The sequence below is a fragment of the Chrysemys picta genome, chromosome 5, assembly GCF_011386835.1.
Source record: "Chrysemys picta bellii isolate R12L10 chromosome 5, ASM1138683v2, whole genome shotgun sequence".
Lineage (NCBI taxonomy): Eukaryota > Metazoa > Chordata > Testudines > Emydidae > Chrysemys > Chrysemys picta.
The window spans coordinates 73,451,810-73,470,227 of NC_088795.1; the positions used below are offsets into that span (position 1 = coordinate 73,451,810).

The following is an 18,418-nucleotide window of genomic DNA, read 5'->3' on the forward strand; positions in this document are numbered from 1 at the left end:
GGTTGCAGAGTAGCCCATAGACAGCTGTGAAGAAGCTGCCATAAATTACAACAGCTGCCAAGAGAGAGACTGGAACTGGAAAAGGGTTTGTTTTAATTATTCTGCATCAGTCCCTTAGTAAAGAGTACTAAGGATTAAATAATTAATAACCAATTATACATTCCTTATATACTGTAGATGAATTAATATATAAATGTTATATAAAATATACTGATATTCTGGAGCAGCAAATGCCAGAGAACAATGTATGCTAAAGGTATTTATGCAAGAGCAGAAATCAAAATCAAATTCTTCAGGTCAGTGCCAGAGAGAGACAAAGATATCTGGGGTGGGAAAGAACTCATGCAAGAAGATCCCCTGTCTTACACATGCTATATTTCACTGTGTTGGTCCAGCCATCTTATATAAACATGCTCTCCCCCATGCTCATGTACACACACAATCACTGGGTAGCACCCATGTTACAACTATTATGTTAAGTGGCTAATGTCTCAGAAATATGAACTCTGTTTTTAAAATACTTCAAATCCTTAATTTTTTAAAATACATAAAAATGATAAAAAATGTTGCAGCATTTGGTCTAAGGTATTTGGCAGTGCCCCTTTTACCTTACAGTATTTTAATATGTTCAGTCCATAATAATTTTTTTAAGTGCTGAAACACATATTAACTTATTAGGGTGAAATGGCCCCCTGGCTCACATACCTCAAATACATGATGCAGGTATTTTAAAAATAGCTATAAAGCCTATTTACCACACTCGCTAGATTGACTCATAAAGAAGCATTACAGTCTCAGATACATAATAAAATAAAAGCCTAAATACTGTACATAGGGGTTGTTTAGTCTCCCGAGAAATATATATTTTTATAACATTTCATGATTTTTTTCTCAAATGTGTTAAATGCAACTAAGTATGTAACGATGGCATTAAGTGACACTAAGGATTTTCTTTATGCAGACGAAGCTGGCACACCACTCTTAACTGAGACAATCATGTTCTGTGCTTTTCTACAGAGATCTCAATTAATGTTGGCCTGGACTTCAAAGTGATTTGCTTTGTCTCTTTAAATCCTCCCCTAATGCTAAAGAAACACTGAATTTCACATTTTATAGTACCAATTAGGGCTGTGTCCTGTAAGGTCACAACTGCAATTGCAAGTGCTCATTTGAGAGTTGAGGATGGTCAGCACCTTGCTGGATCAGGCCCTTAAATAGTATGAATGACTATCAGGAAGAGCAATGAGTAAGATAAATTGCCTTTTGATTCTCCTGCACATTAATTAGATGTTTCCTATTGGTAATCAGGCAGCTGCTCAGCCATATTTAACAAGCTATTTGTTTCTGAGATGGGCATACTCACTTACCTGGAAAACTGGAGAGTGTATGCAACTTTGAAATTCAAATGCATTGCAGTCATGTTTTTACTTTGTCATTATGAAGATTTTTGTGCATTCCTAGAAATGAATACTCAGAAGAAATGACTCCAAATGCATGATGAAAATGAAAGGAGATTTTCTTCTTTGTTTTTTACATTCCTTAACAAAGTCAAGGAGAATCAAGCTGCAGTCAGGCAAACAACACTGAAAACCCTCACTGCTGGTAAATTGTATTTTGTAAAAGACCTATGAAAAGCCAAATAAGTAATGCAAGTTAATAAACTATCCAATTCTTGTTTTTATATTTTGAACAACAGCTTCTATATGCTGGTGAATATTGCACTCATTATAGGAGTGGGAGGGAGCACAGTCATACCTCAAAAAGAACAGGAGTACTTGTGGCACCTTAGAGACTAACAAATTTATTAGAACATAAGCTTTCGTAGGCTACAGCCCACTTCTTTGGATGCATATAGAATGGAACATATATTGAGGAGATATATATATGTGTATATATATATATGTGTATATATATCTCCTCAATATATGTTCCATTCTATATGCATCCAAAGAAGTGGGCTGTAGCCCACGAAAGCTTATGTTCTAATAAATTTGTTAGTCTCTAAGGTGCCACAAGTACACCTGTTCTTTTTGTGGATACAGACTAACACGGCTGCTACTCTGAAACCAGTCATACCTCAGGCTACCTAACAGAACTGTAATGGGACACATACAGGATTTGAATGTACAATCAGAATAGAGAGAATAATGGCCTCTATTGCGATCTCTCTCTCTCTCTTATTCATAGCACAAGTCGTTGAGGGACCAATCCAATCCATTGATGTCCCTGGGCATTGGATTGAACCTTTAGGTCCAGATGCTGCAAACACACTTAATCTTGGTTTGCAGGTGAAATATCCCCTTTTTGGTTTTCTATCTGAATTTTTTTAAAACAAAGCTAATTAATTGGAGATATTACCAATACCAATAATCACTGTTTATATTCACCATAACCAGGGCTGGCGCAACCCATTAGGCGACCTAGGCGGTCGCCTAGGGCACTGATATTTGGGGGCAGCGACGGCGGCGGCCGAACATCCGGCCACCATGGTCGTCGTCGGTATTTTGGGGGGCGGGACCTTCCGCTGCCACTGTCGGGGGTGCCATTTTGGGGGCGGGACCTTCCGCGGCCTAGGGTGCCAAAAAGGCTGCCGGCGCTCCTGATCATAACCCCAAAGCAAATTTTATATTAGATTTTGTTTCCATGGTTTATAATTTGAGTGCTAGTATTTACTATAGCGGCACAGTGGATGAGGTAATGTCTTTTATTGGACCAACTTCTGTTGATGAAAGACACAAGCTTTCAATCTTACATGTTGTCTCTTTTACCAACACAAGTTGATCCAATAAATGATATTGCCTCATCCACCTTGTATCTCTAATATCCTGGGACCAGCACGGCTACAACATTGAAAGCATATATTTAGTACACAAAGATTGCTTAGATAGCGTTTGGATGAAGACAGGCCCAAAACCGTCTACTTCAGTTGAATCCTACATATTATGAGTGTGGTCTATGACTGATTTCTTCCAAATCAGTTCTCTCCATTTAATGTGAGACAATAATACTGTTTTAATCTGAATCCAAAGGAACAGCTAAATATTTTGTGGCACTACACAACTTATAACTAGATTTATGAAAATACATTGTTTCTGACAAAAAAGTCCATGTGATGCTTCCATTATATTATAGATAAGTAAACAAGATTATGACACAACAGTATTAGAACCTGTTGTATTCTAAATGCTGTCAATAAAATGCTATATTAGCCTGCTGGATAACTGCCAGAATTGCAATTCTGTTGATATACATAAGAGTTTTAAAAAGATCTCAGCAGCAGCTTCCACGGGTAACTGTGTAGTAATTTCTCAGCGGGGACTTGATGACCTACAATACAGTAATTAGTTTCTGCATTCTTCACACCAGGATAACCTAGTGCAGTATGAGTATGGCTAATTGCGTTTCCCTAGGAGCAGAAGTCCAAGTAGTCATTCCTCCCTTCCCCCCAAAAAATCATCACACTCAGGATAAGTCTCTGAATAACATACAGTTTGAGGGGTGTAATCTTCATGGATACATAGGAACACAGGAAATGCAATGTCTGATCACAGCAGGGGGCCATTTAGCCCAGTTTCCTGCCTCAGTAATGGCCAGCAGCAGATGCTTCAGAGAAAGGTGCATTATATACAACAGAAGAAAGACATGTTTCTGAATACTGTGATGTGCAATTTAAAAAATGTAAGATATTCAAACTTTTGTGGGGTTTTGAACACTTAATTACAATAATAAGGGACATTTTTCAAGTATTATCCTGGTTTTGCTCTTGAATAAGACATCAAAATATCCTCAAGTATCATACAGAACAGAAGCTATTTAAAGAAGAAAAGAGAATAGTGCCAGACACCCTTCTGCACCCTCCCTTTGTATGCTTCTGGATCTGCAGTGGATCAGCAGCTCCTCTACCTCACCCTCATAGTTTCCCATTGGCATATTATGAGCTCAAATGCCACTCTGTCATAACTACTGTATGGAAACTCTTTACTCCAAAATGTGTGTATTGTATGAGGTGTCTTGTTTTGGTATGTGGACCTGTGCATAGGCCCTGGGCCAATGGTTGCTGTTCACCATCAATGTATCCTAGTCTCACAGGGGTGTTGTACGAATTAAGTTGTTACCTTCGAAACTCTTCAGAGATATTAACAAGTGACGTAACATGAGCAGATATTAGTAGCACCCGTTAAGGCAGGAATTCTCAAACTTTCCCAGCACAAAGTCAAATGTCAAAAGAGTGGCATGGTCTGGCATTGCCACACTTACTACTACAGTTCTGTGCTGCTGCTGGCAGCGGTGCTGCCTTCAGAGCTGGAGGTTCAGGTAGCCGCTGCTCTCCACCGCCCAGCTCTTAAGGCAACGCCTACTGTCAGGAGCAGCGCAGAAGTAAGGGTGCAATGAGGCACTAGAAAGTCTGCTGTGAAAAGTGAGATTTGAATGTTTGTTACTTTTCACAGCCTCCCAGCTAGCTATCACTTTTCACAGTAGACTTGCTTGGTTCATTCATATTGGATTAGAATCTCATACATTCAGGGTATGTCTATGCTATGGGGACTATACCAACATAGATACATCACTATAGCTATGATGGTATAACTCCATACTGTAGACACAGCCTAACTGATGGAGGGGCTTTTCTGCTGGAGAATAGGGCTACCATATGTCTGGATTTCCCCGGACATGTCCGGCTTTTCGGTCTATAAATAGCCGTCCGGGGGGGATTTTTAAAAATCTAAAAATGTCCAGGATTTCCCCTCAGTCTGCTATTTATAGATAGAAAAGCGGCGGCCAAGCGCCGCTGGGCACCCAAAGCCCCTTCCCAGCTCCCCCCATCCCCTGCAGCCTTACCACGCTGTCCGGCCCCTCAGTTGTCTTCCCCCTCCTCCACTCCCCTGAACGCTCCACCCACCTGCTCCTCCCCCTCCCCTGCTTCCCGCGATCAGATCTTCGCGGGAAGTCTGAAAAGAAGCAGGGGCAAGCGGGAGGCAGCAGCAGGTAAGCTGGGGCGGGGGGGCGCGAGGAGGAGAGCTCTGGGGCGGCGCGGCCCTGGCCGATCGGCTCCCTCGGGCCCAGGCCGAGCGGCGCCCGGCGGCCCCAGTGGCTCCGGCCTGGCTCGGGCCCCAGGGCAGCGGCCCCAGTTCCGGCCCCAGGGTGCCAGCCTGGCACCGGCCGAGCACCCCCAGCCCAGCCCGGCCAGGTCCGGGCCCCAGCAGCGCCGACCCCAGCTCCAGCCCAGCCCGGGCCCCAGCAGCGCCAGCCCCGGCTCCAGCCCAGCCCCAAGCCCTGCAACCCCGGCCAGAGTGCAGCCCGATTCCTGGGCTCTTTAAAGCTGGCTCTGGTCAGGGGACGGGGGGGGGGGGGTTGGATGGGTCGGGAGTTTGGGGCGGGGCTGTCAGGGGGGCAGGGGTGTGGAGAGGGGTTGGGACAGTCAGGGACAGGGAGCAGGGGGGGTTAGATGGGTCTGGGGTTCTGGGGGGGCTGTTAGGGGGCAGGAGTGTGTCTATTGTTTACAGCAGACCTCTGGCATTTGTCCCTGAGAATCCTCTCAAGGTAGAGCAGAGTTATTCCTTTTGTCTTGTGAAATTTCATTCAGATTTGCCTTAGAAATACAGTGTAAAAATTCTCATTTTTCTTTGACCACTTATGATATTTTTTTTGTTTGAGGCAACTTTGTTTCAAAATTTCCTTTAATTTTATTTTAAATGCTTGAAATTGAGACAAAACATTTTTTTCAACTTTTTGAAATTACCATTCCAAGGCTGGGGCAGCTGCCATTGCACTCAGAACACCTGTTATCTGCAAGAGCAGCTATAGTGCAAGGGGAAGGAAAGAAACAGGTTTCTCGCCCCCCACAATCCTTTCATCACCATCCCCAACCAGCACACGAGCCCAGCCTCCCATTCCCCCTCCGGGGCCACTACATGGGGCATGATCTTCACCAACCCCTAGGAGCTCAAGAGAAAGAGACAAGTGCCTCTTGTACTCATCCCCCTCCAAAGCATAAGGCCCCAGATTTGTATCCTCCCCTCTCCTTCCCAGGGGCACCTCTCCCCAGGGTGATGGGGGAAAGAACTGAGCCAGGCTGCACTCATAAACCACCCGGACTCAGCACATGGACCCAGTAGCCCATAGGGACAAGAGACCCTCACCTCCCAGGATGGGAAAGAAAGAGAATCAGGTTGGACTCATCCTGACCCAGCACATGGTGCCAACAGCCCATCCTCTCTATCCCCCTATCCTCCTCCCGTCCCCATCACTGATAACAGCCTTCTCATGCTGCCAGTAACCCAAGTGGTAGCAGTCTGTGCTACAGTGCGTAAGGCTCAGAGTCCACACCCTGCAGATGATATGGTATTCACTGGGGTTGTAGACATAGAATTGTTTTTTTTTACCTTTTAACCTTAAAAAAAGCTAGGATTATGATTATTTCCATAGGATCTCTGTCTCACTCAGTGCACAGGTTGGATGCACAAAGCAGCAGAATTGTTGCTTTTTGTTCCGGCATTAAGTGAGAATAGTTATGTGAAGTCTTTACTTTGTAATTCTTGCAATGTCTGAGCTCAAAGAAAGTTTGTGGTTTTGTGAGACAGAATAATTATAACTTCATATGGCATTATTTTAATATGTTGTCACTTGATTGCTTGCTGGAGAGTTTGGAGGAATGAGTTCCATGAAGTTCAGTTAAACGCCTAAAAAGCAGTTGTTTTTTCTAACTTGCCTTCAGACTCTTAGAGCCCAACCCTACAGAGTACTCAGTAGCTCACAGAATCAAGCATTTAATTACTATTAAACATTGCAGCCCCTCAGTTCGGTGATGGGTTAATTTGTGTTCTGCAACATCCCTCCAGGCCTTGACTTAGCTGTAGCTGTCTGTGTACCGCACTACCAATCCTACCAGTCATCCATATTGCTTCTAACCTTAGTTAACTACATTTAAATTAGTATTTGAAACTAGAAACCAGAAGACTTAGTTCTTGAGATCACTGGCTGGATGAATTAAATGAACTTGTCATTAACATCTTAGTGCTAATAAGAGAAATTATAATTATCAGAGAACGTTCCCTGCTGTTTGCTTAGCTGTGTTTGTCACTTAGTTTGCATTTATATTTTACACAGTTAAGAATGTAAAAATAAGGCTGTAGGTAGTAAATTATAATTAATGCATCTGACTGCCAAACAAATGGTGAAGGACACTTTTTTGTAAATGTCATATGAGGAATAAAAATCTTGATTTGAAAGTATGAGTCTTAGAAACAAGGTGTGCTGCCAGAAAACTACAAAAGAGTCTTATATGAGCATACAGTTGAACAAAATGTGATTGAGGGTGGGGCGCGGGAGGAATTAGGAATATTCCGTGTTTATATTTAGACCTTTAGAGAGAGTATGCTGTGGCAGATTGGCGGGTGGGGAATAAAATGACATGATAAAAATGACAAATGTAATGAAATTGTGAGAGAAGGTGTATAAAGTGTGGCCATGAACAAGATGCAGAGAATCTTATATTTAGAAAATAAATACAACATAGTTAATTAGGTCTGCTGACCTTTTTTAAAAAGGAGGATGAGGGAGGAAGAAGGAAGGAATAATAAATAAATGAATTAAATATGAATGAAAGAAGGAAATCCTATGTTTATGCTAGGAAGAAGGAACGTGGATTGATTTCCTGACAATTTTAATATTCAAAATGCAAAAGTGTAAGTAATTAGACTCATTCTTAATATTACATTCTATTTGTTATTCTCTGATAATATTAATATTCCCTTATGATTAACTGTGCTTCATTAAGCTTTACTTTCCACCATTAGACTGTCTAATGCATCAACCCTCAAAGGTTTTACTCTTGAAGTAGTCCCCACTTATATGTGCTAATTAAACACATCTTCATTGCTAATCTAGGAAGGTAATTAATAACATGAAAGTATAAAGGTAAGGTGCTTTCATCTGCCAGTGGGGTAGTGTCCAGGAGCTCTATATCACAGACGGGGTGTGGTTGAACTATGAGGAGGAAGGTGACAACCATCTGCTTTATGGGTACCTCCTGCTGACTGATTTAATGGGGGCAGAGCTGGCATCTATCTCAGAGAAGGCTGCTTGTCCATGAAGTGAAAGTGGGTCTGCTACACTCTAGGAATTGAAAGGAGTTCAGCAGTATGAAGGAAAACAAAAAGGAGGAATCTCCAGAGTGAATAGAAAAGCAACTGATTTGTCAGCTGTTCCACACTAAATAGGGAGAGTCTTCTGTTTTCTGAGTAAGTTGCTCATTTGTTCTGATCTATGTTTTCACAGCTGTGCACTTGATAACATATCCCATCAAGTCATGGTATGGAATTTAATAATTATTCTCCATAGTGAGTGAGCGCTAGGTATCTTGCCATTAAACTGATATTCCTTTAAATCTCTCCTTGAAACCACCCGTGTTGTGATGCCTACAAAGCACTTGCTGGTGGTGGTTGGGAAGTTGGTGTAATAGTCCCTTGTGCTCTTCCCATCTGTTTGTTGTATCCACGTATTGGCTCTTGTTTTATGCTTAGATTGTAAGTTCTTTGGGGGCAGAGATCATCTTTTCATTATATGTGGTATAGAACAGTGCTTCTCAAAGTCGGGCCGCCGCTTGTTCAGGGAAAGCCCCTGGCGGTCTGGGCCGGTTTGTTTACCTGCCGCGTCCGCAGGTTCGGCCGATCATGGCTTCCACTGGCCGCAGTTCACCGCTCCAGGCCAATGGGGGCTGTGGGAAGCGGCATGGGCCGAGGGATGTGCTGGCCGCCCTTCCCGCAGCCCCCATTGGCCTCGAGCGGCGAACCATGGCCAGTGGGGGCTGCGATCAGCCGAACCTGCTGAGGCGGCAGGTAAACAAACCGGCCCGGACCACCAGGGGCTTTCCCTGAACAAGAGGCGGCCTGACTTTGAGAAGCACTGGTGTAGAGTGCTTAGTGCGGTGGAGCCCGATCCTTGATTGGGACATCAGTAATAACAACAGAGGGGGCACCCCCCAGTCTTCCTCTGCATGAGTCAGGCCCTATTGCAGTCGTTGTGTTCTCTTCTTCTTACTGACTGTTTCTTATCTGCACCTCATGGGACTCCCTAAAGGAGGAGAGGAAGTGAGGCGATGGCCCTACTCCCTTCCGAGCTGTGTCAGCAAACCTGTTTGGCTGAAGTGGTGAGTATACACTACACCTTCATAAGGGCTCATGCTAGTTGTCCTTTTTCCTGTGCACCATAATCTTAAGGAGGCATTGTGCCCTGCCCAGCACAACCCCCAGTGAAGCTATCTATGCCTTTAAAGGCATCATCTGGCTCTTAATTATTTAGAGATAAGTGGCCAAATATCTGTGTTGCACAGGTGTAACTCCTATTGATGTCAGTGGGGTTGAACCCATGTGAGTGAAAGCAGAATTTGGCACATGTTATTTACACAGATAAGTAAAGGAATTTGTACAATAAGCACTGTTAAAATCTTCTGTATTGTTTGAGAGGAAGTGCAATGACTGAGGGTTGATTGTATGTGCTAAGTGATATCTGTGGCCTTCCACATCCAACCGCCCACTATATCTTCAGAATGGTTGTTAGGATATAGATATTCAGGCCTGTCTGTAAAGGCCTATACTTTAAGAATTTACGTGTATTCTTATTACTTAGCTAGTTATAGAGGTATAAAAGAGAGAATCAAAATCACTCTCTGTATGCGTAAGGGACAGTCTGAGGCTCTGTTCTTAGGCTAAGTAAGGCCTTTGGCTAAGCAGCAGAGGCAACCATAAGCTGAGAAGTGAGTGGTCACATCCTCACATTCCAAACTAGTCACATGGAAATAAGGTGCTATTGGGTTGTTAGGAATACAATCCTGTCCTGATATTCCTATCACCTCCAGAGAAAGGAAAGAGCCTAGAAGATGTAAAAGGAAACTTAGTTTAATAGCATCCTGTCTGGCAAGAACTCACTTATCAATAGCTGGGATGTGAAATCCTCGCTTCTGTATTGTTTTGTATGTTTATTTGCATGGTCTCTGGCTGGTTCTGTAATTGTTTCTGTCTGCTGTATAATTAATTTTGCTGGGTGTAAACTAATTAAGGTGGTGGAATATATTGGTTAAATAACCATGTTACAGTATGTTAGGATTGGTTAGTTAAATTTCAGTAAAATTATTGGTTAAGGTATAGCTAAGCAGAACTCAAGTTTTACTATATTGTCTACAGTCAATCAGGAAGTAAGGGGGGGATGGGAACAGGAGGTGGGGGAACTGGAATCATGCTTTGCTAAGGGGGGAATGGGAACATGGAATGGGGGTGGGGAAATTGGAATCATGTTTTGCTAAGGGGGTAATGGGAACTGGGATGGCTCTGTGGTGTCAGAGCTGGGAAGGGGGACACTGAGGAAGGAAACTGGAATCATGCTTGCTGGAAGTTCACCACAATAAACATCAAATTGTTAGCGTCTTTGGACTTTGGGTATTGTTGCTCTCTGTTCATGCGAGAAGGACCAGGGAAGTGAGGGGGTGAAGGAATAAGCCCCCTAACAATGGTCAGGTCACGGAAATTTGCTTTTCTCCACATTGGGTGGCTCCAAGTTTCAGAAAGCTACAAGAAGTGTAGTGACTTAATGCAACTTCCCATCTGTAATAGATTGAACAAGACTTTGTGGTTTCAGAGACCTTTTTTTTTTCCTATTGCTGTCTCCAAGTATCAGAAGGAGCCATTGCTTTGTTTTTTAAATATATCATTTTTTTATTTATTCATTTTATTGTAGTGGGTGGGATGAACTTTAGGCATCTTGGGGAGTGGTTGTCATTTTGTCTTCCTTTAAATTGGTTGGATTAAAAGCTCCCATGTCTGGTGTGGAGTTCACTTGGCATCCTCAGAGCTCATTATCTTCCATGGACATGGTATAGCATGACTCCCAGTGAGCCCAATCCTATGTTAGTGAGAGCAAGAGAGAGGAAATTGGGGGTCTGTTGGGCCAGAGTGGTTAAACTTTGGATAATGAATTATTCATAGATTTTAAGACAAGAAAGGATCATTGTTCTATTTTAGTCTGACCTGCATAGCACAGACCTTAACATAGCATTTCACCTAGTAATTCCTGCATTTAGCCCATAATTTATGGTTGAGCTAGAGCATATATTTTAAAATCCAATCTTGGCATTCAATCTGATGTAAACACTCCAACTGATGGAGAATCCACCATATGCTTAAGTAAGTTGTTCTAATAATTAATTACCCTCACTGTTAAACTTTCAAACGGACAGAATTTGTTTAGCTTCAAATTCTAGCCTTTAGGTTCTGTTATGCCTTTGCTTGATTGTAGAGGAGAAATCATCTCCTCATATAGGTAATTACAGAGCATGATCAACTCTTGACCTTCTATCTGATAAGACAAATAAGGTAAACATACCTTGAATGCCTGTGGGGTCCTCCATGGCCAACATGAAGAGTGACCGATGATCCCAAAAAAAAAATAATAATAAAGTATAGTAACTCTATGATTGTAGAAAATAAGAACATGTTGTGACTGCAGAATTTTTTTTCACCTTTGTTTAAAAAAGAAATATTAATTGGGTGGACAGCAATACTCCAGATGCTAAACCAATTAGTTTCTGTAGATTGCCCTAAGAAAGCCAGTTTCCCTATTTCCTTTTAAACCTACCTTGCACAGATTTTGGTACATAAGTTTCTTTGGCCTTCGTGATACGATGAACTCTCCAGGGTTTCTAAAATGAATCTAGTCTCACTTTCTTTTCTTCTTTATGTTACTGAGAGATGGAGCAGTGTGTAATTACTAAAACTGTTTACACAGCTACATTATTTGTGAAATTTCATTCTACTTAAATATGGCTCTTTACAGATCCAATTCACCAAGCATCAATAAAAAAAACAATTAAAATTTTAATTTTAATGCAAATGTGGCCTTTTCCCTATTCTGCATGAATGCACATTCCTCAAACTCATAAGCCTTGTTTTTGACAGTGTATCATTGAAATAACCAAGAAATGGTCTTGTTCTTATTGTTTCATGAGTCTGAGAGTTCAAGATTCATTTTTCTCCTGCAAAATTACAAAGGTCAGCAGCACCTCCCAGAAATCTGAACAAAAACAGCTTAAAACATTTACCTGAGTGTGCAAGAAGATTTCTACAACGTTGGGCCCTATTCTGCAATACATAAAGTTTGGATTAAGATGTCAGTGCAGCTTTTTGGGCAAGTGCATCAGCCTCAAGCCTTCAGCAATGTATACTGAAGGCTCAGTGTGCCCCTCCCCACCTTTTTGTAATGTTTTAATGTGTATTTTGTTATTTGTGTTGGGTCAAGTCATGCTCTCCTTTTTCTATGAACTCAAATGGAGTTTTGACAGAGCAAGGTTTTCACTACTGGGCACATTCTGAGGCTTCAGCACAGTTTACTGCTAGAATATATTTCGAGATACAGACAATTCAATGTAATGACTAAAAGGCTTTATGATCTATCTCAACAAGTAATAACTTTTTGTGGAATGGTTTTGTGTACGGTTATACATGGAAGAACATACTGGCTTTTTTTTTTTTTTTTTTTTTTACAGAATTTACAGTACATACTGCTTAAAGGTATACATTATTGGAAAGTTCCTTATTTTTTCCTTTTTATTTTTACACTACAAAACCAGGAAAATTAAATCTAAATGCAAAAAAAAACCCCACCCTAAATTAAAATAATGTATAGGGAAATAAAGAACTGAACAAACAATTGGCTGCAAACAGTGTATTTGGAAAATTTAGCATAAACTCCTTTTCACTGATGACTGAGTTGTATCATTTGTTCACTATTCAAAATTATTTCATGAATGCTTTATGCCAACAAATTTTACCCTTGAAAATTGTTCACAAACTGCTTTATATGAGTATTGCTTTGAGTAGTCAATATTCCAAATTCAACGTTCAAGTTGTTTTGAATAGAGACATAGGTCACATGATATACTTTTTATTTCCTGATTAGACAAATATACGGTAACTCTTAGAATAAGATTTCCAATGTAAATATTTATGATTATGAGTTTGAACTTGATGTTTTGGAATATTAATAGAAAACATTCAGTTCAAATTCACTGCTTTGGCAGGCATCCTGCCAGTATACTTATTTGCTAGGATATCTTCACACACAGAACACAAACACTGTCAAAGCAAATTTAAAAAAAATTAAAAATGGAATGAATGTTTGTGAATAAAGGGCTATATTGTCCTCAGTCCATGTAGATGGCTTGCATTGACATGTATGACCTTAAGTGTCTGTTTTAATACCTTAAATTGTAATGTATTCTTCTTTAAGTTAAGATCCATTCTCAACTCTTACTTTATATCTAAGGTTTTTACAGAGCACCAATTAATCTATGTGTTGATTATATATGTCTGTGTTTGGGTTTTCAAATACCTAGTGATCTAACATTCCAAATATATTCTGAGATGAAGGCTTTGTAGAATGAATTCAGCATACCATATTCTGAATTTACTTGTGTTTAGACTAAGTCAGATGTTAACATTTATGGAAACATGAGGGAAGAGGGAATATGGATCCTTTAATATAAACTCCCAACACACTAACTTGATGTAAAGGACATGTTCCTGTTGGAGCTGGCTAGAAAATTGAAATTCATTCCCGGGGGTAGGAAATGCAATTTTGTACATTTTTTTTGTCCCAAATTGTGACAAAAAGTCAAAAATGTGATTTTTTTTTTTATGGGAATGGATTTTCAAAGTAACTACATTTCCGGAGAACTGAAACTGATGTTTTCCGTTTCCCTGCTGCCCACCTGGAAGGCGCTTGTCAATTTCACTTTGTCCCTGCAAGCAGAAAGCAAAATTAACAAGAGGCTTCCAGGCAGGCTGCCAGAGATCTAAATATTCAGCACCCTCCCACCTCTCCCACCCGCAACCGCCCAGCTGCTGGAGAGGCCTCAGCTTCTCTGCTTCCCCCCCGCCTGGCTACAGCTTCCTGGCTGCCCATCGAGAAGGCTCTCCTCAATTCTGCTTTGTCCCTGCAAGCAGAAAGTGGAATTAACAAAAGCTGGTCAGCCGTCATTTCAAAATGATTTTGGGGGGGGCCCAATCTTGAAATCTTTCCATGGAAAAGTTTGATTTTTCTCACAGGCCATTTTCTGTCAGAAAATTTCTGACCACCTCTAGTTGCTGCCTCTTTATTAATAAAAAAATTGCTTTGATTTACATTTGACCTGATGAAATCATACTTTTATCTAATTTATTTGGACAAGGACAGGAAGGGGAAATTTAGTACGTACGTAGTGTGTTTCTTTTTAAGATTGCATTTTTAAATAAGGTTCTTTACAGTTTAACAAAGACAGTGTTGGACAAACTTCATTCTGACAGAATATTATAATTTACTTTTTAATTTCACACTCAAAGATTCTGTAATGGGGGACTGTAGGTGTTTAAGTTTTCAGTCATACCAAATGTATTTTTAATATTTAAAATCTCTGTTTACTTACGTACAGTAAATGCCTAGAAATGAGGCCTCTGAAATGCAAATGAAGAGCTACAAGACTTGTTTCTGCTTGGGAAAATTCAGTACTATTCTTACAAATGAGAGACATAATAGCTTCTATAGAAGCTAATAAGATCATAAATGGTGTGTAATGCAATGGTGCATGGTGCACATTGTGGAAAGTATGCAGTATCTGCCTTGAGCACCATCAAGCAATTCCTGAATGTACAGACAGATAAGAGATCAGAATGAGCACAACACTTTTTGAATAAGCAGATATAGAATTTCCACAATATTTGTACAGCTCTAAATCAGAAATACATGCTGTGAAAGTTCACATAGTTTGCCATGAGAATTAATATAAAAATGATTGGTGCCATTTCTTTTCCAAAGTACAATTTTTTTAAAACAAGAAAAGCATTTTGTTTTCATGAACTCAAGCTCTTTTCAACTGCTTTTGATCCGTTACCAAAGAGAGGGTTATACCAACAAATAACTGTTTAGAGTTGTTAGCAATGACTGTTATTTATTAATTCTGTACCAATAGCACCGAAGAGCCCCAGTCAGAGATCAGGATTCCTTTGTACTAGGCACTATACAGGCAAACAACACAAGGATGATTGCTGCCCCAGAGAGCTCAGAATCCAGGAATTAGACTGTTAGTCATTGAGACAAATTCTGCCTAGAGTTCAATGGGCCAGAATATTCAGCACAGAGCTTAGCCCATTAAGTACAATTTTGAACTTGCATTTTAAAGATTGTTTATATATATGTAATGCTACAAACAAAAGCCACTTATTAGAATTAAAATGAAGACTCAACATCTGATGCATTGAGTGTTGAGTCACTTCAGAAAGCCTGAAATCAAGTAATATGTAATAAAATTAAATACAAATAGGCTAGGATGTAATGATGTTTTAAAGTCAAGATTAGCAAAGTGCTTTAGAAAGTGATTCCCACTGAAGAAAAATAAGTCCCCTGCCTCTTTTAGCCTCACTAATGCACAGAATTCTGTTTTGAAGTAGCTAATTTAAAATCTGCTTCTATAGATTGGAGAGTTAAGTGCTTAAAAGCTTCTAACTATATCTCATCCCATGTTAGTACTCCCTGCAAATCATGAGATTTTTCCTGATTAACAAAGAGTCTATACATAGGAGAGCCTTCAGTATCAGATAGAGTGGCCTATATACTGTTTCTGTTGTTTGTGCTTCTCTCTCTCTTCAGTGGAAAGTGATTGGGTTTTGACATGAATTGTTGTCATGTTCCACCATCTTTCTCTCTTCTTGTTCCTGCTTTAAAGTCTTCCATCAATGCACATATTATTCCTTTTCCGGAAGCTATAAAACAGGTTGCAAGACCTGTATGATACCTATCTGTCTTCAGGGACTGGCTAGTATGAGAGGGTGATAAGAGAAAAAAAAAGCCTTTCACTTCAAAACATGGATACGTGTAGGTACAAACATTGGAGGGAGGAAGGGACAGATGCTTGTCCTTTGTAACTTTTTTTAATCATAGGGGATGTTTTTATCAAAATATTCCCTTTCCTCCAGCTGTACCGCAAAGACCAGCAGCTGTCTGCTGACGGAGAAAGGGGGTATGCAGGGAATATGAATGGGTTTCATATTTAGGAATTGACCACTACCCACAGCTGCATTTTATTTTTTTCTGCATCAACAACAATTTTTATTTCCTATTTAAGGAGATCGAAAGTGCATACTAATGCCAACACTTGAGAGCTATTCTCTTTCTGCTGGTAGTCTCCCAAGCCTTCAGCTTCTTAGTTTCAGCTTGGCTCACATGCTTTATAAAGCCTTCCATGAAAATCAGGGTGTGTGTGCAGGGGCATGTGCAAGGAATGGCAAGCAGGGGCACGGGCCCTCCCAATAATAGTCGGGGCACAGAACTCCTCCAGCCCCTGTGAGGCGGGGAAAGGAAGAGTGAGCTCCTGCCCAGGGTGTGGGGAAGGGAAGAGAGAGCTCCTCCGGGGCTGGGGTGGGGGCACAGAACATGCCCCCCCAAATGGGTCAAAGTTAAATTTCTCTGCACACCCCTAAGGGTGTGATTCTACTTGAAATGAATAGACAAAATTATTTCAGGAGAGAGCAGAAGTAACCATTTTTTTCACATCGGGCTATACACTTGTGCCATACACCTGGAAATGTGTCCCAGTAAGGGCTGAATGAAAACTGAATGTCCAATTCTAGAACCCTTACTGATGTCAAGTATCACTTAGGCCTGTTGTCCAGTGGACTTCAATGGGACTGTTGGTGCAAGTAATTGCTGTTCACCATGAGAAGAGGTTATAGAGTAGAGCCCTCAGTAACTCCTCAGGATTTGACTCTTAGGCCTTGTCTACACTACGAGAGTAGTTCGATTTTACTTGCATCGAATTTTTGTAATCGATATTGCAAATTCGAACGTGTGTGTCCACACTAAGGACAGTAATTCGACTTTGTGCGTCCACACTAATGGTGAAAGCGTCGACATTCGAAGCGGTGCACTGTGGTCAGCTATCCCACAGTTCCCGCAGTCCCCTCTGCCCATTGGAATTCTGGGTGTAGCCGGCAATGCCTTCTGGGTAACAAAATGTGTCGAGGGTGCTTTTGGGTAACTGTCGTCATCCGTCCATCACTCCTGCCCTCCCTCCCTGAAAGCGCCGGCGGGAAATCATTTCGCGCACTTTTCCAGTCATTGACAGCGCGGACACCACAGCACTGCGAGCATGGAGCACGCTGCGACCATCGCTGCAGTTGTGGCCGCTCTCAACGCCTCGCAGCTTATCATACAGGTTTCCCTGAGACAGATGCAGAAAAGTCAGGCAAGGAGGCTACGGCACCGCGGTGATGTCCTGAAGTCTGAGAGTAGCACGGACCTGTCAGAAAGCAGGGGACCCAGCGCCGAGGACATCGCGGTGGCAATGGGTCATGTTGATGCCGTGGAACGGCGATTCTGGGCACGGGAAACAAGCACTGAGTGGTGGGACCGCATAGTGCTGCAGGTCTGGGATGAATCCCAGTGGCTGCGAAACTTTCGCATGCGGAAGGGAACTTTCCTTGAACTTTGTGAGTTGCTGTCCCCTGCCCTGAAGCGCAGTGACACCCGGTTGCGAGCTGCACTGAGTGTACAGAAGCGAGTGGCCATAGCCCTCTGGAAGCTTGCAACGCCAGACAGCTACCGGTCAGTCGCGAACCAGTTTGGGGTGGGCAAATCTACCGTGGGGGTTGTTGTGATGCAAGTAGCCAAGGCAATCGTTGATGTACTGCTGCCAAAGGTAGTGACCCTGGGAAACGTGGAGGCGATCATAGATGGCTTCGCAGCGATGGGATTCCCAAACTGCGGTGGGGCCATAGATGGAACTCACATCCCTATCCTGGCACCGGACCACCAGGCCACCCAGTACATTAACCGAAAGGGCTACTTTTCCATGGTGCTGCAAGCACTGGTGGACCACAGGGGACGTTTTACCAACATCTACGTGGGATGGCCGGGCAAGGTTCATGACGCTCGTGTTTTCAGGAACTCTGGTCTGTTTAGACGGCTGCAACAAGGTATTTACTTCCCGGACCACAAAATAACTGTTGGGGATGTGGAGATGCCTATAGTCATCCTCGGGGACCCAGCCTACCCGCTAATGCCCTGGCTCATGAAGCCCTATACTGGCGCCCTGGACACTGAAAAAGAACTCTTCAACTACCGGCTGAGCAAGTGCAGAATGGTGGTGGAGTGTGCTTTTGGCCGTCTCAAGGGGAGATGGAGAAGCTTACTGACTCGCTGTGATCTCAGCGAAACCAATATCCCCATTGTTATAGCAGCTTGCTGTGTGCTCCACAATCTCTGTGAGAGCAAGGGGGAGACCTTTATGGCGGGGTGGGAGGTTGAGGAAAATAGCCTGGCTGCTGATTACTCACAGCCAGACAGCCGGGCGATTAGAAGAGACCAGCGGGACGCGCTGTGCATCCGGGAGGCTTTG

General features: G+C 42.1%; 1 protein-coding gene across 5 annotated transcripts in view; it reads left to right on the top strand.

Annotated features, from left to right (window-relative positions):
* GALNTL6 (polypeptide N-acetylgalactosaminyltransferase like 6) overlaps nt 1-18,418 on the top strand; it is a 958,556-nt gene that overhangs the window by 673,546 nt on the left and 266,592 nt on the right. The gene's annotated exons all lie outside the window — the stretch shown is intronic.